This window comes from Leucoraja erinacea, unplaced genomic scaffold, assembly GCF_028641065.1.
Source record: "Leucoraja erinacea ecotype New England unplaced genomic scaffold, Leri_hhj_1 Leri_188S, whole genome shotgun sequence".
In the NCBI taxonomy this organism is placed as follows: Eukaryota; Metazoa; Chordata; class Chondrichthyes; order Rajiformes; family Rajidae; genus Leucoraja; species Leucoraja erinaceus.
This window is the reverse complement of record NW_026576089.1, coordinates 21,229-41,190: the sequence shown is the minus strand read 5'-3', so window position 1 is coordinate 41,190 and position 19,962 is coordinate 21,229. Positions and strand designations below refer to the sequence as shown.

General features: G+C 49.5%; 1 protein-coding gene across 1 annotated transcript in view; it reads right to left on the bottom strand.

Annotated features, from left to right (window-relative positions):
• mecp2 (methyl CpG binding protein 2) overlaps positions 1-19,962 on the bottom strand; it is a 57,241-nt gene that overhangs the window by 36,117 nt on the left and 1,162 nt on the right. The window lies entirely within an intron of this gene.

Sequence of the window (19,962 nt, the reverse complement as noted above, 5' to 3'; positions counted from 1 at the left end):
CAAGGGCAGCAGCATAATCAAGGACCAGTCTCACCCCCGGTCACTCCCTCTTCTCCCCTCTCCCAGGCAAGAGGTACAGAAGTGCGAAAACGCACGCACACCTCCAGATTCAGGGGCAGTTTATACCCCAGCGGCATGAACATTGAATTATAATAATAATAATCTTATTTATATAGCACATTTTTAGTCAACTTGCATTGACCCCAAAGTGCTTCACATAATTACATTACATTTACACACAGGCAAAGGTGGGTGAAGTGTCTTGCCCCAAGGACACAACGACAGTATGCACTCCAAGCGGGATTCGAACCAGCTACCTTCCGGTCGCCAGCCGAACACTTAGCCCATTGCGCCATCTGTCGTCCCACTGAATTCTCCAATTTCAGGTAGCCCCCGCTGTCTCCTCCCCTTCCCAGCTCTCCCTCAACCCTCTAGCTTCTCCTCTTCCTTTCGTCTTCCCCACCCTACATCAGTCTGAAGCAAAGATCCTACAGCAAGCAAGATAGATCACTCGATGAAAAAGACGTAGTACGGTCATGGGCAGATTCATGTGTTCATTTCATTTCCGCAGATAATTTTCGGCCCCATTTCCGTAACCGGCTTCCGTCTCCGCACCAAAGATCCCGTAGCGGAGCAAAGATACTAGTGCGGAGACGGAAGCCGGTTACGGAAACATCCTCGTAAAAATAAACGTTCTTTGGTAAAAATCTTCTCTTCATTTTTCAGAATTATAATTTATTAACACAAACTGTTCCCCCGCAACGTTGATTACACTGCGGGTCGGGTCGGGTTACTGAAATGGATGAAAAAAAGGCCCACGTTCCTTTCCGTTGCATACTACACATTGCATTTAGCACGAGTGGTCTATCTTGCTCCACTATAGGATCTTTGGTCTGAAGAAGGGTTTCGGCCCGAAACGTTGCCACTTTCCAAGCAACGGTGAGCTTCACGTCTGGCTTGGAGAGAATTCAGAAGTTTGGCGACACTCGCTTCTCTCTCATAGGTGTTAGTTACAAATAACTGCCTGTCTTTGGACACGTTCGATGGAAGATATGTTTTAATTTGTGTATAGGTCCCATGCTGCAACTGCGTAGTTCAAATGAGGTCTAACGAGGGTGAAGTATAGCCTCTCCTCGACAGAAGTTGAACAATGATGAAAGTTGTGCCTCAGAAAGTTTAGGACACCTGTTGCTTTCACCGTTGCATGATGAGTCTGTAGAAGATCCTCTATAAACACCACTATTGTATCTGCCGTGTAATAAAGCTGACTCGCTCGGTCGGGTGATTAAACATACCATTTCCTAGTATTCAGTCACAGATTATTTCCCCGAACACTGGCAGCAACGTCACAAACCGTCAAACTTCTCTGCTGTCAGCCAATCTCACAGCCCCAAACGGGCCCAATAAGAAGTCAAGGGATGAATGTGTCGACTCAAGACACATTTTGGACAGAGAAAGTCGAAATGAGTTTGCGAGACTCTCTCCCCTCCCCAAACAAGCAGTTTGAAGATACAGTTTATGGTCTTCCTGTTGTTACCTGGCAGTGATCCAGGTGGATTAGTGGTTTATTAATATCCTCCTTCCTGGGAGTCAACATCTCCGATGACCTCTCTTGGACCCACAATACCTCAACTCTGATCAAGAAGGCTCATCAGCGTCTCTTCTTCCTGAGGAGACTGAAGAAGGTCCATCTGTCTCCTCAGATCCTGGTGAACTTCTACCGCTGCACCATCGAGAGCATCTTTACCAACTGCATCACAGTATGGTATGGCAACTGCTCTGTCTGTGACCGGAAGGCATTGCAGAGGGGGGTGAAAATTGCCCAACGCATCACCGGTTCCTCGCTCCCCTCCATTGAGTCTGTCCAAAGCAAGCGTTGTCTGCGGAGGGCGCTCAGCATCGCCAAGGGCTGCTCTCACCCCAACCATGGACTGTTTACCCTCCGGGAGGCGCTACAGGTCTCTCCGTTGCCGAACCAGCAGGTCGAGGAACAGCTTCTTTCCGGCGGCTGTCACTCTACTCGACAACGTACCTCGGTGACTGCCAATCACCCCCCCCGGACACTTATTATTATTTATTCAAATCGTTTGCTAAGTCGCTCTTCCAGGGAGATGCTAAATGCATTTCGTTGTCTCTGTACTGTACACTGACAATGACAATTAAAATTGAATCTGAATCTGAATCGGATGTCACTGGATCCACGCACTTGGCATCTTCTCAGTGGTGGCGGGTCCAACAAACGGGCAGAACAAAAGGGTCAGGGAAAGAAAGTGCCGTTCCGATTGAAACTCAAATGCGGGCGGCTCAGCAGCAGTGTTGCTGCCTTACAGCGCCAGAGACCTGTCTTCCGTCCTGACCACGGGCGCTGTCTGTACAGAGTTTGCTTGTACGCACACTCCGTGACTGCTGTGGGTTTTCTCCGGGTGCTCCAGTTGCCTCCCACACTCCAAAGACAATAGACAATAGGTGCAGGAGTAGAGGCCATTCGGCCCTTGGAGCCAGCACCGCCATTCAATGTAATCGTGGCTGATCATCCCCAATCAGTATTCAAGAAGGAACTGCAGATGCTGGAAGATCGAAGGTACACAGAATTGCTGGAGAAACTCAGCGGGTGCAGCAGCATCTATGGAGCGAAGGAAATAGGCGACGTTTCGGGCCGAAACGTCGCCTATTCCCTTCGCTCCATAGATGCTGCTGCACCCGCTGAGTTTCTCCAGCAATTTTGTGCACCATCCCCAATCAGTAACCCATTCCTGCCTTCTCCCCATATCCCCCGACTCCGCTATCTTTAAGAGCCCTATCTAGCTCTCTCTTGAAAGCATTCAGAGAACCGGCCTCCACCGCGGAAACGAGGCAGAGAATTCCACAGGCTCACCACTCTCTGTGAGAAAAAAAAGTTTCCTCGTCTCCGTTCTAATCTGTGAGAAAAAAGTGTTTCCTCGTCTCCGTTCTAGACTCGGCCATTGTTCTGCTGGACACTTGCTCTTGGTCCGCCAAGGCCCACTGGATTTCCCCGTCGCTAACAACTTTAACTCCCCTGTTCCATTCCCACACTGACCTTCCTGTCCTGGGCCTCCTCCATTGCCAAGGTCACAGGCTACCTGGAAGAACAGCACCTCACTCTTGTTGCTTACTACAGAGCAAAGATGCAAGATAGACCACTCCTGCTAAATTCAATGGGCTGAAGTGTAGTACGCAATGGAGCGGAACGTGGGCATTTTTTCCATCCATTTCAGTAACCCGACCCGACGTGTAATCAACAGTTTGTGTTAATAAATTAAAATTCTGAAAATGAGAAGATTTTTACCAAATAACTTTTATTTTTACGAGGATGTTTCCGTAACCGGCTTCCGTCTCCGCACTAATATCCTACGGGATCTTTGGTGCGGAGACGGAAGCCGGTTACGGAAATGGGGCCAAAAATCTAAAGGGGTTGGACAGGCTAGATTGCAGGAAGATTATTCCCGATGTTGGGGAAGTCCAGAACTAGGGGTCACACAGTTTAAGGATAAGAGGGAAGTCTTTTAGGACCGAGATGAGAAAATCATTTTTTACACAGAGAGAGTGGTGAATCTGTGGAATTCTCTGCCACAGAAGGTAGTTGAGGCCACAGTTCATTGGCTATATTTAAGAGGGAGTTAGATGTGGCCCTTGTGGCTAAAGGGATCGGGGGTATGGAGAGAAGGCAGGTACAGGATACTGAGTTGGATGATCAGCCATGATCATATTGAATGGCGAATGGTGCAGGCTCAGGGTTCAGGGGGTATGGAGAGGGCAGGGATGGGATACTGAGTTGGACCTGCACCTATTGTCTATGTTTCTATGTAAATAACCCATGAATCTACCCATGGCCGTACTATGTCTTTTTCGTCGAATGGACTATCTTGCTCCGCTATAGGACCTTTGCTACAGAGTGGTATGAACTTTAAAATCTTCAAATTTAGGTAACATCCACAAAAACCTCTCCTCCCCCCCCCCCCCCACCTCCGCTAGAGGCTGTTTACCAGTTCCACAGCTCACAACAATATACCGTGAAGCTCTCTAGGGCTTCACACCATCCTGTGCCAACAATCTGCCTACAAGGGAACCTCCTTGCGTGAGGAAATCTCCGACTTGTTCTGTTTTTTCCATTATTTCCAGCTCCCCCCACCACTAGAATCAGTCTAAAGAAGGGTCCCGACCTGAATCTGTGTTCTCCAGAGAAGCTGCCTGACCCGCTGAGCTACTCCAGTACTTTGTGTCTAGAATGCCACACTGCAAAAAGTCTTCCTGCGGCTAATATTCCCCGCAGAAAAGAGAGAAACGGCCAAGAGAACAATTGGCAAGACAGCAGAAATTGAATCCACCATAACACCCTATGTGTTGTGGGATTAAGTTAATCGGATATTAAGGATATCAAGCGGTACAAAACTACAGATTCACAGAGTAACACAAAAGGATACAAAGAGCTGGAGTAACGCAGTGGCAGCCAGTATCTGTGGAGAATATGGATAGGAGACGTTTTGGGTCAAGACCCTTCTTCTTCAGACTGCTTCTACCAATTTACTGTAGTGGCTGATCATAAAATATGAAACAAAAGCCTTTGCTACTCTTCCAGAGAACCTCAGCTTAAATTAGTATAACAGCATGTATGCTTTCTGTGTTTGAAAAAGCTGTAGTAACTGTAGTGGGTCCAGGTTTTTGTCGAGGTAGGAGTTGATTTGCGCCATGATCAACCTCTCAAAGCTCTTCATCACCACAGACGTCAGTGCCACTGGTCGATAGTCATTGGGGCACGTCACCTTACTCTTCTTGGGCATTTTTGATGCCCTTTTAAAGCAGGTGGGAACCTCAGACTTCAGAAGTGAGAGGTTGAAAATGTCCGTAAACACGCCAGCCAGTTGGTCCGCACAGGTTTTTAGAACACGACCGGGTCCAGGCGCTTTCCGAGGGTTCACCCCTCTGAAGGATTTCCTGACATCGGCCTCTGTGACTGTGACTGAAATACCATCACAGCGAATGGGGGCTCGATAAGGCACATCAGTATTCTCCCTATTAATGCGTGCGTGAGGCGCGCAGGTTAATAGGTTTGTGGGTTAATTGGTTTGGTAAAATTGTACATTGTCCCTAGTGTGGGAAGGATAGTGGTAGCGTGCAGGGATCGCTGGTTGGCACGGACAAAATGGGCCAAAGGGCCTGTTTCCGAGCTGTATCTTTAAACTAAACTTTGGTGCAGTTTTGGTCCCCTAATTTGAGGAAGGACATTCTTGCTATTGTAGGTTCACAAGGTTAATTCCCGGGATGGCCGGACTGTCATATGCTGAGAGAATGGAGCAGCTGGGCTTGTACACTCTGGAGTTTAGAAGGATGAGAGGGCATCTCATTGAAACATGTAAGATTACGAAGGGCTTGGACACACTAGAGGCAGGAAACATGTTCTCGATGTTGGGGGGAGTCCAGAACCAGGGGCCACATTTTAAGAATAAGGGGTCGGCCATTTAGAACGGAGACGAGGAAACACTTTTTCTCACAGAGAGTGGTGAGTCTGTGGAATTCTCTGCCTCAGAGGGCGGTGGAGGCCCGAGTCCAGTCCTTTTATAAGTTTCTATAAGATCCCCGCCCCCCCTTCTTCTTCTTGCGTATGTCGGGCACAGCCTAAAGTTGGAGGACAACTTGTTCTATTTGATCTTACTTGATTGTGCACGCCAGGTTAATTGCATTCGTCGAAACAGGGCGGACCACGTGAAGGTTGCAATCTCCCACCCCCTCATCCTTCTAAACACCAGTGAATACAAGCCTAGTCTTTTCAATCTTTCCTCATATGACATCAGCATCCAAATCTGAGGAAGGACATTATTGCCATAGAGGGAGTGCAGAGACGGTTCACCAGACTGATTCCTGGGATGTCAGGACTGTCTTATGAAGAAAGACTGGATAGACTTGGTTTATACTCTCTAGAATTTAGAAGATTGAGAGGGGATCTTATAGAAACTTACAAAATTCTTAAGGGGTTGGACAGGCTAGATGCAGGAAGATTGTTCCCCGATGTTAGGGAAGTCCAGGACAAGGGGTCACAGCTTAAGGATAAAGGGGAAATCCTTTAAAAACCGAGATGAGAAGAACTTTTTTCACACAGAGAGTGGTGAATCTCTGGAACTCTCTGCCACAGAGGGTAGTTGAGGCCACAGTTCATTGGCTATATTTAAGAGGGAGTTAGATGTGGCCCTTGTGGCCAAGGGGATCAGGGGGTATGGAGAGAAGGCAGGTACGGGATACTGAGTTGGATGATCAGCCATGATCATATTGAATGGCGGTGCAGGCTCGAAGGGCCGAATGGCCTCTACTCCTGCACCTAATTTCTATGTTTCTAGCATCGTATCCAGCACGGATATTGTGGGCTGAAGGGCCTGTCTATTTTTTTAAAGCTAAGGATTTTTTATATTTAAATGATGGCCACTTTCTGCACTCAAGTACGATCCCCAGCATCAAGATGGGGCCCTAGCGGATTTTTCTCCTGCTAGCTAACTTAACTGCCTATTTTGAGAATGGATAAGAACTGCCTGGGTACAGAAGGGGCTGAATGTGTGATCCCGACATAGCAATGGTAGAGTAGTGAATGAGAACAGCAGCTACTTGTGCCCGCGTCAAAATGGATCTGGAGTTATATCCGGGTCAGGCAGGATGTGTTTGGCAGCTTTCAGAGATTTTGTTTAGTTTAGTTTTGAGATACAGCGGGAAAACAAAGCCGCCTGCCCACCGCAACCAGCGATCCCCACGCACTTAACACTATCCTACACACCAGAGACAATTTACAGAAGCCAATTAACCTACAACCCTTCAGTTTAGACAATAGACAATAGGTGCAGGAGCAGGCTATTTGGCCCTTCGAGCCAGCACCGCCACTCACTGTGATCATGGCTGATCAACCCCAATCAGTACCCCGTTCCTGCCTTCTCCCCATATCCCCTGACTCCGCTATCTTTAAGAGCCCTATCTAGCTCTCTCTTGAAAGCATCCAGAGAACCGCCCTCCACCGCCCTCTGAGGCAGAGAATTCCACAGACTCACAACTCTCTGTGTGAAAAAGTGAGAAGAAGGTTCGGGACCCTTCTTTGGGCCTTCATAACAAAGACCCAAGTATTGACATCCTGAACAAAAATCTCTCAATTTAAATTAGGCTACCAGATTTTAATAAATACACCCTGATCTACCCTCTCACACACCGATTCACGACAAACTTGCCTTCAGTCAGAGAACTGCACGCAACGATCCAAATCCATAGACGACAAGTACCAGTTTAGAGATACAGCGCGGAAACAGGCCCTTCAGCCCATCGAGTCCGTGCCGGCCAGCGATCGCCCGTTCACACACTAGTTTAGTTTAGATACAGTGCGGAAACAGGCCCTTCGGCCCATCGAGTCCGTGCCGGCCAGCGATCGTCCGTTCACACACTAGTTTAGTTTTGAGATTTACAGCGCGGAAACAGGCCGTTCGGCCCACCGAGTCCGTGCCGGCCAGCGATCGCCCGTTCACACACTAGTTTAGTTTAGAGATACAGTGCGGAAACAGGCCCTTCAGCCCATCGAGTCCGTGCCGGCCAGCGATCGCCCGTTCACACACTAGTTTAGCTTTGAGATTTACAGTGTAGTTTAGTTTAGTTTAGTTTAGTTTAGGGATAAGCCCAGAAACAGGCCCTTCAGCCCATCGAGTCCGTGCCGGCCAGCGATCGTCCGTTCACACACTAGTTTAGTTCAGAGATACAGCGCTGAAACAGGCCCTTCGGCCCATCGAGTCCGCGCCAACCAGCGATCGCCCGTTCACACACTAGTTTAATTTCGAGATACAGCGCGGAAACAGGCCCTTCGGCCCATCGAGTCCGTGCTGACCAGCGATTCCCGCACACTAACACTATCCCACACACACACACACTAGGGACAATTTACATATATACCAAGCCAATTAACCTGCAAACCTGCACGTCTTTGGAGTGTGGGTGGAAAGGGAAGATCCTGGAGAAAACCCACGCAGGTCACGGAGAGAGAACGTACAAACTCCGTACAGACAGCACCCGTAGTCGGGATTGAGCCCGGCTGTGAGGCCGCTGCGCCACCGTGCCGCCCTTAAGGCACAGGACTTACAAATAAGCAGAAGATAAGGCGCAGTTCATTAGATAGATTGCAACTCCGCACATAGCATGCCAGAGGCTTCTCAGCCCCATCGCGATTGAGATGCGCATCCACAGCGTCCTGCATTCCTCATTGCAATCACGTCACCACGGGGAGAGAGGGGGAGAGAGAGAGAGAGAGACAACTGTTGGACGCTCCCAGACCGTTTAAAAAATGCAATTTATGAGTAATCTCTCCAGTCGAGGTGGAAAAAAAACCCAAAATGAACAGCTGGAAGTAGGCATCAACGTACAGCAAAGGTCGCAGCGTTTTAAAAGCAGTTACGGGGGCCTCTGTTACAAAACAAACAACCTCTTTTGAAAAGCAAGATGGATCAGGGAGAAAAAAAACTAATTTACAAACAAACTCAGCAACACGAAAGCCATTAGCAGGCTCTGCCCCACTGCAGAATTATAGTTTCTTCAGAATATTACAGCAGTGTAAATCATAACTATACCACATACACCACGGCACCTCCAGGCTTATTTTCTTATGATTTAAAAAAAAATAAAAATCACTGCGTGTAAACTGAAAGGAATAGGTCTAACCAGCGTCTCTGTACTTTTCAATCTTACAGTGTCTGGTCACATAAACAAAATCCTGTGGATTTCTAACCTAGCCCCTCGCTCCACCCACAGTTGCTGTATAACAGCACGGAGAAAGGCCCTTCTGCACAACTTGCCCACACCGACCAACATGCCCCAACGGCATGCGTGTGGCCTATGTTCTTCTAAACTTCGAGCACCTCACATTGGAGGTACATTTGTTTAAAAATACAGTGAGAAACATAGAAAATAGGCGCAGGAGTAGAGGCCATTCGGCCTTTTGAGCCTGCACCGCCATTCAATATGATCATGGCTGATCATCCAACTCAGTATCCCGTACCTGCCTTCTCTCCATACCCCCTGATCCCTTTTGCCACACGGGCCACATCTAACTCCCTCTTAAATATAGGCAATGAACTGGCCTCAACTACCTTCTGTGGCAGAGAATTCCACAGATTCACCAGATTCAGATTCAGATTCAGATTCAATTTTAATTGTCATTGTCAGTGTACAGTACAGAGACAACGAAATGCATTTTCACTCTCTGTGTGAAAAATAAATTCTCATCTCGGTCCTAAAAGACTTCCTCCTTATCCTCAAACTGTGACCCCTTGTTCTGGACTTCCCCAACACCGGGAACAATCTTCCTGCATCTAACCTGTCCAACCCCTTACAAATTGAGGAAATGGGCCCTTCAGCCCACTGAGTCCATGCCGACCATCGATCGCCTATTCAGTCTGAAGAAGGGTTTCGGCCCGAAACGTTGCCCATTTCCTTCGCTCCATAGACGCTGCTGCACCCCCCGAGTTTCTCCAGCACTTTTGTCTACCTTCGATTTTCCAGCATCTGCAGTTCCTTCTTAAACACGGTCGCCTATTCATGCTGGTTCTGTGCTATCCACTCCTTACACAATTGTCGAATTTACAGAGGGCCAATTAGCCAACAAACCCGTGTTGGAAGGAACTGCAGATGCTGGTTTAAATTGAAGAAAGACACAAAATGCTGGAGCAACTCAGCGGGACAGGCAGCGTCTCTGGAGAGAAGGAATGGGTGATGTTTCGGGTCGAGACACCTCTTCAGAGTCTGCACAAGAGTCTCGACCCAAAACGTCACCCATTCCTTCCTTCCAGAGATGCTGCCTGTCCCGCTGAGTTACTCCAGCGTTTTGTGTCTATCTTCAACATGTAAAGGCACGTCTTTGAGATATGGGAAAAAACCGAAGAAAGCCCACGCCGGTCACAGGACAAATGCACAACTTCCACACAGACAGCGGTTGCTGCCTCACAGCGCCAGGACTCACGTTAGATGCTGACCACGGGTGCTGTCTTTACATTCTCCCCGTGACCGCATGGGGTTTTACCCGGGTGCTCCAGCTTACTTCTCCAAAGGCATACAGGTTTGTAAGTTAATCTCAGTTGTAAATTAATGGGATCTCATTGAAACATACAAGAATGTTAAGGGCTTGGACACACTAGAGGCAGGAAACATGTTCCCGATGTTGGGGGAGTCCAGAACCAGGGGCCACACACACAGTTTAAGAATAAGGGGTCGGCCATTTAGAACGGAGACGAGGAAACACTTTTTCTCACAGAGAGTGGCGAGTCTGTGGAATTCTCTGCTAGATAGGGCTCTTAAAAATAGCGGAGTCAGGGGATATGGGGAGAAGGCAGGAACGGGGTACTGATTGTGGATGATCAGCCGTGATCACATTGAATGGCGGTGCTGGCTCAAAGGGCCGAATGGCCTCTACTCCTGCACCTATTGTCTATTAATTGGCTTCGGTAAAAATTATAAAATGTCCATTATGTAGTGTGGACGTGTAACAGGAAATGCTGGCCGGCATGGACTCGGTGGGCCAAAGGGCCTGTTTACGCTCTGTATCTCCAAAACCAACATTTTTAAAAACTAAAGCAACCAGAGGTCAGGATCGAACCGGGATCTCTGGCGCTGTGAAGCGGCAGCTCCACCCAAAGACCCTATAGCAAGCAAGATAGGCCACTCCTGCTAAATGCGATGGGCTGACGTGTAGTATGCAACGGAGCGGAACGTGGGCCTTTTTTCCCCATCCATTTTAGTAACCGGACCCGACCCGCAGTGTAATCAACGTTGCGGGGGAACAGTTTGTGTTAATAAATTATAATTCTGAAAATGAAGAGAAGATTTTTACCAAATCATTTTACGAGGATGTTTCCACAACCGGCTTCCGTCTCCGCACTAGTATCCTACGGGATGTGTGGTGCGGAGACGGAAGCCAGTTACGGAAATGGGGCCGAAAATTACCCACGAATCTGCCCATGACCGTACTAAGTCTTTTTCGTCGAGTGATCTATCTTGCTCCGCTGTAGGATCTTCGGTTCCACCAGCTGAGCCACCGTACTACCATATATAGTCAAGATTGAGCAATACACACAAAAAGCGCTGGAGTAACTTGGCGGCTGGGCAAATTCTGTGGAGGACATAGACAAGCGAATCTGATGAAAGGTCTCAACCTGAAATGCCATCTATGTCCTCCACAGATGCTGCCCCACCAGTTGCGTTACTCCAACGATTTTTGTTTCACGGAGAGAAGGAATAGGCGACGTTTCGGGTCGAGACCCTTCTTCAGTCTGAAGACCCGAAGGGGTCTAGACCCGAAATGTCGCCTATCCCTTCCCTCCATAGATACTGTCTCACCCGCCGAGTTTCTCCAGCATTTTTTTGTCCACTTTCAATTTTTCCAGCATCTGCAGTTCCTTCTTAAACGCTTTGTGTTTTACGCAAGATTCCAGCACTTTTTGTCTCCTTGTAAAAACATGCAAGGCTTCAGAGCTAATTGTGGCCAGATGATGGAGGGGGTTAAAATTCGGGGCCCCAATTTGGATCCGATCCAACAGCCAGGCCATGCAGAATTATCTTTCAACTCTCGCTATGTCCACATACAGATCCTCATCTGCAAATCCACTTTAGTTTAGAGATACAGCATGGAAACAGGCCCTTCGGCTAATTGAGACTGCGGCGACCACTAGTTCTATCATCTCACTTAAACCACACACTAGGGGGCAATTTACAAACGGGCCAATTAACATAGGAGTTTAGAAGGATGAGAGGGCATCTCATTGAAACATATATGAGATTGTGAAGGGTTTGGGCACGCTAGAGGCAGGAAATGCATTTTGTTGTCTCTGTACTGTACACTGACAATGACAATTAAAATTGAATCTGAATCTGAATCTGAATCTGAAACATGTTCCCGATGTTGGGGGAGTCCAGAACCAGGGTCCACACACAGTTTAAGAATAAGGGGTCAGCCATTTAGAACGGAGACAAGAAAACATTTATTCTCACTGAGAGTGGTGAGTCTGTGGAATTCTCTGCCTCAGAGGGCAGTGGAGGCAGGTTCACTGGATGCTTTCAAGAGAGAACTAGATAGGGCTCTTAAAAATAGCGGAGTCAGGGGATGTGGGGAGAAGGCAGGAACGGGGTACTGATTGGGGATGATCAGCCGTGATCACATTGAATGGCGGTGCTGGCTCGAAGGGCCATCCTACACACACTAGGGACAATTTAAAATTACACCAAGCCAATTAACCTGCACGTCTTTCGAGCGTGGGAGAAAACTGGAGATCCCAGAGAAATCCCATTCTGGTCACGGAGAGAACGTACAAACTCTGCACAGACAGCACCCATAGCCAGAACCGAACCCAGGTCTCTGGTGCTGTAAGCGCAGCAACTCTACTGCTGTGCCACAGTGCCACCTTCGACTTGTTAGCTTAAAACATACCCCCCTCCCCATCTCAAAAGTCTGATTAAAAATTTGTACAAGACAGCGAATCGGAATTGCTTTCAGAATCCTCTTGTTCAAACAGCAAATTAAAAACACTTAAATGTTTAACAATTTTCAAATACTTGTGTAGGTGGCAAGGCACACGCTGCTCAAAATCACTTTCCCGAGGAACTACAAAATGATCGCAGCGGTAACAAATGTTTAGTTTAGTGATAGCGTGGAAACAGCCCCACCAAGCCCATTCCGACCATCGATCACTCGTACACTAGAGGCAGGAAACATGTTGCCGATGTTGGGGGAGACCAGAACCAGGGGCCACACACACACACACACACAGTTTAAGAATAAGGGGTAAGCCATTTAGAACGGAGGCGAGGAAACATTTTTCTCACAGAGAGTTGTGAAGTCTGTGGAATTCTCTGCCTCAGAGGGCGGTGGAGGCCGGTTCTCTGGATACTTTCAAGAGAGCTAGATCGGGCTCTTAAAGATAGCGGTCAGGGGATATGGGGAGAAGGCAGGAACGGGGTACTGATTGGGGATGATCAGCCACCATCACATTGAATGGCGGCGCTGGCTCGAAGGGCTGAATGGCCTCCTCCTGCACGTATTTTCTATCCTAGACACATACACAATTTAGAGAGTTAGGGTTAGCACGTCGGGCTAACGGAATCAAGAATAAGGGGTCGGCCATTTAGGACTGAGACGAGGAAAAACTTTTTCACCCAGAGAGTTGTGAATCTGTGGAATTCTTTGTCAATAGACAATAGGTGCAGGGGTAGAGGCCATTCGGCCCTTAGAGCCAGCACCGCCATTCAATGTGGTCATGGCTGAACATCCACAATCAGTACCCCTGATCAGCACCCATGACAGTACTCCTAATAGTTCTATGCTATCCCACTTTGGCAACCTAGTGCCGATAAACCTACAACCCCGCACAGGCACGTCTTTGGAGGGTGGGAGGAAACCGGAGCCCCCCCGGAGAAAACCCACGCGGTCATGTACCGACAGCGCTCTCCGTCAGTAACAAGAGGGTGGGGTCTGGGGCCAGTGGGATGAATCATTTTGCTTTCTTCACCGCTGTGACTGTCAGCATTCAGATCTCCGCTGTTCCAAACGACAACTGTCTCTGCAGCATAAATAAAACTCAGCAGGTGTTTTTGCAAGTGCAGCTTTCAAACGACACCGCTGCTATTTAGGACGATTTCAAGAAAAGCGATCCATAATTGCCCCTCAAACAACAGCGACTTGAACTTCAGTTTCACCTCCCACCCCAAACCACAGGGACAATTTAAAATAGTCTGTTTAAATGCCACTCAGTCCCCCAGCTTCTTGTCTCACCCCTCTGACTTGAACAGAAACATGCCCGGCAATGTTGCCAAGTCCTTTTGGATGAGATGTTAACCTGATGCCTCTCAAACGGGCAAGAAAGATTCACAGTTTGAGGAGCAACAGAAGGGAGTTTGACTTGCCAGTAATTTACTGCAGATGTTGGTTTAAACTGAAGGTAGACACAAATCCTGGACAGGCAGCATCTCTGGAGAGAAGGAATGGGTAACTTTTCGGGTCGACACCCGTCTGGAGAAAGGTCTCAACCCGAAATGTCACCCATTCCTTCTCTCCAGAGGTGCTGCCTGCCCTGCTGATATAAGGGCCTGTCCCACTTGCATGCGTTTGTTGCGACCAAACGTGGTCGCTTGAGGCGTACGGGCACCGTATAGACGCGCGGGGCTGGTCCCACTTAGAATCACAGAGTTGTGCGGGGCTGGTCCCGACATCGCGCCAGGCTCCGAAAAACTGTCAGTGTCCGAAATCTTTGCGCGTCAACGGCCTGTCGGCACGCAGGCGCATTGCGGTCGTACGCAGCATCTTGACGGCGTACGCCTAGCGCGTGGCGCCATAACGTCACCGCCCGGCGCGGCGTTGCGTGATGACGTCACTGCCCTGACGTCCAAATTCAGTCAGCCCGCCTCCTGCCCAGCTGTTTGGTCAGCATGACGTAAATGACGTCACGCACGTACTTAGCGCGAACTTCGCTTCCGTTTGGTCGGGCCAAACGCACGCAATTGCATGCAAGTGGGACAGGCCCTTAACTCAAGCATTTTGTGTGCATCTTCAGTCATTTAGTTTAGTTTAGAGAAACAGCGTGGAAACACCGAGTCTGACCGACTATCGACCCCCGTACACCAACACAATCCTACACACACTAGGGACAACTTTACATTTATACCAAGCCAATTAACCTACAATCCTGTACATCTTAGGAGAGTGGGAGAAAACCAAAGATCTCAGAGAAAACCCACGCAGCTCACGGGGAGAACGTACAAACTCTGTACATACAAGCATCCGTAGTGAGGTTCGAACCCCATCTTTAGCACTGCAAGGCAGCAATTCTAACTGCGCCACCAAACACAGAAGATTGTCGTCATACCAAAGCAGTTTAGTTTAGAGATACAGAAAGGAAACAAATCCTTCAGCTGTTTCTATTCCTTTGCTCTAATAGGGGCAATTAACCTACAAACTCGAAGGTCTGAAGAAGAATTCACCTATTCCTTTCCACCAGAGATACTGCCTGACCCGCCGGGTTAGTCCAGCATTTTCTGTCTATCCTCAACCGAGAAACTTGCCGGTCTTTGGGATGTGGGAGGAAACCAGCGTGGCCACAGGGAGAACGTGCAAACTCCACACACAAGGTGGAACCCGGGTCTCTGGTGCTGTGAGGCGGTGGCTCTACCAGCTGCGCCTCTGTGGCTGCCAGATGTACAGGAACGTTCCACGTTCAAATACAGCCATGTTCTACCCTACAAGTGGACACAATTTAAGGGGTTCGTGACTCTGGAGATGGTGAAGAAATACAAGGTTTTCCTTTCCTCATTCACTCCAAATAGCCACTCCAAACCCCGACATAGCGGCCACTATCTCCCGCAGCACCTAACTGAGGCCTCTTCACTGATGTCTCCCACACCTTTGGCCTCCAACAGAGCAGAGGGGAGGGATAGAGGACAGGAGGAGTGATGAATGCTTCCACACACTGAGTCACAGATCGCAAGAAATGTCAATGAATTTAAAAAAAAAACATCCTAGACATTCACAGGACTAAGCACATTTGCAAGGAAATGTCACTAACAGTATTTGCGGCAACAAAAATATTGTGTGCGGCAGAGGACTCCCGCCTTCAGACCTTGCACATCAAGATTTTAATTTCCATTACGAATCAGGATGTTGAACTCAAACAAAGTGTCATAGATTCAAACAGCATGAAAAAGGCCCTTGGGCCCAAATCGTCCCTGACGGACAACATGCCCCATCTACACTTAGACATAGACATAGAAGGTCATGCACCCTTCGAGCCTGCACCATTCGCCATTCAATATGATCATGGCTGATCATCCAACTCAGTATCCTGTACCTGCCTTCTCTCCATACCCCCTGATCCCTTTAGCCACAAGGGCCACATCCAACTCCCTCTTAAATATAGCCAATGAACTGGCCTCAACTACCCTCTGTGGCAGAGAATTCCACAGATTCACCACTCTCTGTGTGAACAATGACTTTCTCATCTCGGTCCTAAAAGACTTCCCCCTTATCCTTAAACTTGTGACCCCTTGTTCTGGACTTCCCCAACAATCGGGAACAATCTTCCTACATCTAGCCTGTCCAACCCCTTAAGAATTTTGTAAGTTTCTATAAGATCCCCCCCTCAATCTTCTAAATTCTAGCGAGTACAAGCCGAGTCTTATCCCACCCGCTCGTGTTTGACCCAGGGGTGTCAAACTCGCAGCCCGCGAAGGAGGCCCGATCCGGACCACGGGATGATTTCCCCGATGTCAGATCGGGCTGCAGTCCTCCGTGGTGCCCGATCGGACTGTGTTCGCGCGCGTGTGCTTGAGATCGCATTTTGCCCGTGACGTTAAATGAGTTAAAATTTGTATGACACCCCTGCTCTAAACCTTTCCCATCCATGTAGCTGTCCAAATGTATTAAAACAACATTTAATAGACCTGCCTCAACTACCTCCACTGGCAGGTAGACAAAAATGCTGGAGAAACTCAGCGGGTGAGGCAGCATCTATGGAGCGAAGGAATAGGTGATGTTTCGGGTCTTGACCCGAAACATCACCTATTCCTTCGCTCCATAGATGCTGCCTCACCCGCTGAGTTTCTCCAGCAATTTTGTCTACCTTCGATTTTTCCAGCATCTGCAGTTCCTTCTTAAACATACCTCCACTGGCAGCTCATTCCATAAACACACCATCAGTGTGGAAAATGTGCCAGTCAGGTTCCTATTAAATCTTTTCCCGCTCACCTTAAACCCATGTCCTCTATTGTGTCTATCTTCGGTATAAACCAGCATCTGGAGTTTTTTCCTACACATTTCCTCTGGTTCATCATTGCCCTACACTTCATGGTTTTATACACCTCTACAAGATCACCCCTCATCTCCCTGCGCTCCAAGGAATCAACTCAGTCCGACCCGATCTGACAATAGACAACAGGTGCAGGAGTCGGCCATTCAGTCCTTTGAGCCAGCACCGTCATTCAATGTGATCGTGGCTGATCATCCCCAATCAGTACCCCGTTCCTGCCTTCTCCACATATCCCCCGATCCCGCTATCTTTAAGAGCCCTCTCTTGAAAGTATCCAGAGAACCGGCCTCCACCGCGCTCTGAGACAGAGAATTCCACAAACTCACAACTCTCTTGTTTCCTCATCTCCATTCTAAATGGCCGACCCCTTATTCTTAAACTGTGTGCGGCCCCTGATTCTGGACTCCCCCCCCAACATCGGGAACATGTTTCCTGCCTCTAGCATGTCCAAACCCTTAATAATCTTATATGTTTCAATAGGATCCCCGCTCATCCTTCTAAATTTCAGAGTGTACAAGCCCAGCCGCTCTCTGGATAGCTCAGGCCCCTCAACTCCAGCCAACATCCTTGTAAATCTTCTTTGTACAAGAATCTTTGAATCGAGCTAGCTGTTATTTCTGTTTCTCTCCCCACCGCCGCTAAATGACTCGCCGAAAATTTCCAACATTTGTGTTTCAAGAACTAAAAGTTCAGCACGAAGAAAGTAATACTGAGAATGTTTTTATTACAAAGAATGTCATATCCAGTATCTGGGAGGTGTAAGGGAATTTTTTTTTTTAAAGTACCTCTTTATTAAAATCACACTTTTTCTATATTTATGGCTCAAAGCGAGCAAGCAATGAGAAAAGCATAACCACACCGATTTTAAAAAGCGGCAATATGTGACCAAGTTTTGGAATGACAAACAGAAGTATCGCACTATTAGTAAAACTACGTTTGTCACAACCTGACCATAATGTACAGAACTGTAGACAGGAAAACATCAAGAGTTAGCGTCAGACTTTCCGAAAGGCCGCTGCACGTTTTCTTGTGCATTTATCCAATTCTTCTTTGAAAGTCGTTACTGAATGCATTTTGTGGTTCTTAGTCATATCTCATTGAGTGTAAAAAAAAACGCCTTATAAGTCCTATCCCCTTTGCAATTACGTTGAGCCTGCATTGTCGACTAATCAACGTAAATAGTAATATTTTCCATTATATATGTTAACTATAAATATAATAGTGTTCACCACAATACTGAAGGGAACTCAAAATAAAGAAATAACTGTATTAACAAGCTTGTTACGTGTCTTACTGTTACCCTCTTCTTCCCAACAGACAGATGATAGCAAAATACACGGCAAAACTAATCGGATATACCAGCTAATGCCCACAAACAGACGAAGGAGCCGTTGCTGCCTTGCCTTTCCATTAAATGCCAATTAGTGGGCGAGGGTAACACTGTGAACGGCCGGGGCTGGTTGGTTGTGGCCGATGCCATATTGGCCGGGGTCAGTTGGCGGGAGATGTTCCCATTGGCCAAAACCAGTTAGCGGAAGGACATTCCGATTGGCTGGGGCTGGTCGCGGGGATAATCCGATTGGCTGGGGCCAGTTGCGGGAGATGTTCCGATTGGCCGGGGCCGGTCGGCAGGAGGACGTCCCGATTGGCAGGGACCGGTCACCTTCCTATTGGCCGGGGTAGGTTGGCGGGAGGACGTTCTGATTGGACGGGGATATTCCGATTGGCTGGGGCAGGTCGGCAGGGACGTTACAATTGGCCGGGGCTGGTCGGCGGGGATATTCCGATTGGTCGGGGCCAGTTGCGGGAGACGTTCCTATTGGCCGGGGCCATTCCGATTGACGGTGGCCGTTCCAATTGGCTGAGACAGGTTGTTGGGGACTTTACGACTGGCCGGGACCAGTTGGTGGGCACGCTCCAATTGGCCGGGGCTGGTAGGTGGGGGAGCGTAAAAATTGGCCGGGACTCAGGCACACTCCAATTGGCTGGGGCCAGTTGGCGGGAGACATTTCGATTGGCCGGGTCCGGGTCCCGGGCATGCTCCAATTGGCCAGGGCCGTTCCGAATGACAGGGGCCAGTTGGCTGGGGACGCTCCAATTGGCCGGGGTCAGTTGGCGGGAGACATTTCGATTGGCCGGGTCCGGGTCCCGGGAACGCTCCAATTGGCCGGGGCCGTTCCGAATGACGGGGGCCAGTTGGCTGGGGACGCTCCAATTGGCCGGGGTCAGTTGGCGGCAGACATTTCGATTGGCCGGGTCCGGGTCCCGGGAACGCTCCAATTGGCCGGGGCCGTTCCGAATGACGGGGGCCAGTTGGCTGGGGACGCTCCAATTGGTTGGGGCCAGTTGGCTGGAGACATCTCGATTGGCCGGGGCCGGGTCCTGGGCACGCTCCAATTGGCCGGGACCAGTTGGCGGGAGACATTTCGATTGGCCGGGGCCGGGTCCTGGGCACGCTCCAATTGGCCGGGGCTGGTAGGTGGGGGAGCGTAACAATTGGCCGGGACCCAGGCACACTCCAATTGGCCGGGGCCAGTTGGCGGGAGACATTTCGATCGGCCGGGTCCGGGTCCCGGGCACGCTCCAGTTGGCCGGGGCCGTTCCGAATGACGGGGGCCAGTTGGCTGGGGACGCTCCAATTGGTTGGGGCCAGTTGGCTGGAGACATCTCGATTGGCCGGGGCCGGGTCCTGGGCACGCTCCAATTGGCCGGGGGTCAGTTGGCGGGAGACATTCCAATTGGCCGGGGCCGGTTGTTGGGGACGTTACGACTGGCCGGGGCTGGGACCCGGGCACGCTCCAATTGGCCGGGGCCAGTTGGCGGGAGACATTTCGCTCGGCCGGGCCCGGGCCCCGGGCCCGCTCCAATTGGCCGGTGCCGTTCCGAATGACGGGGGCGAGTGGGCTGGGGACGGTTGGCTGGGGCCGCTCCTGGAGACATCTGGTTGGGGCCGGGTCCCCGGCGCGTTCCAATTGGCCGGGGCCGGTCGTTGGGGACGTTACGACTGGCCGGGGCCGGGACCCGTGCACGCTCCAATTGGCCGAGATCCGGGCACGCTCCAATTGGCCGGGGCCGGTTGTTGGCAGACGTTATGACTGGCCGGGGCTGGGACCCGGGCACGCTCCAATTGGCCGGGGCCGGTTGTTGG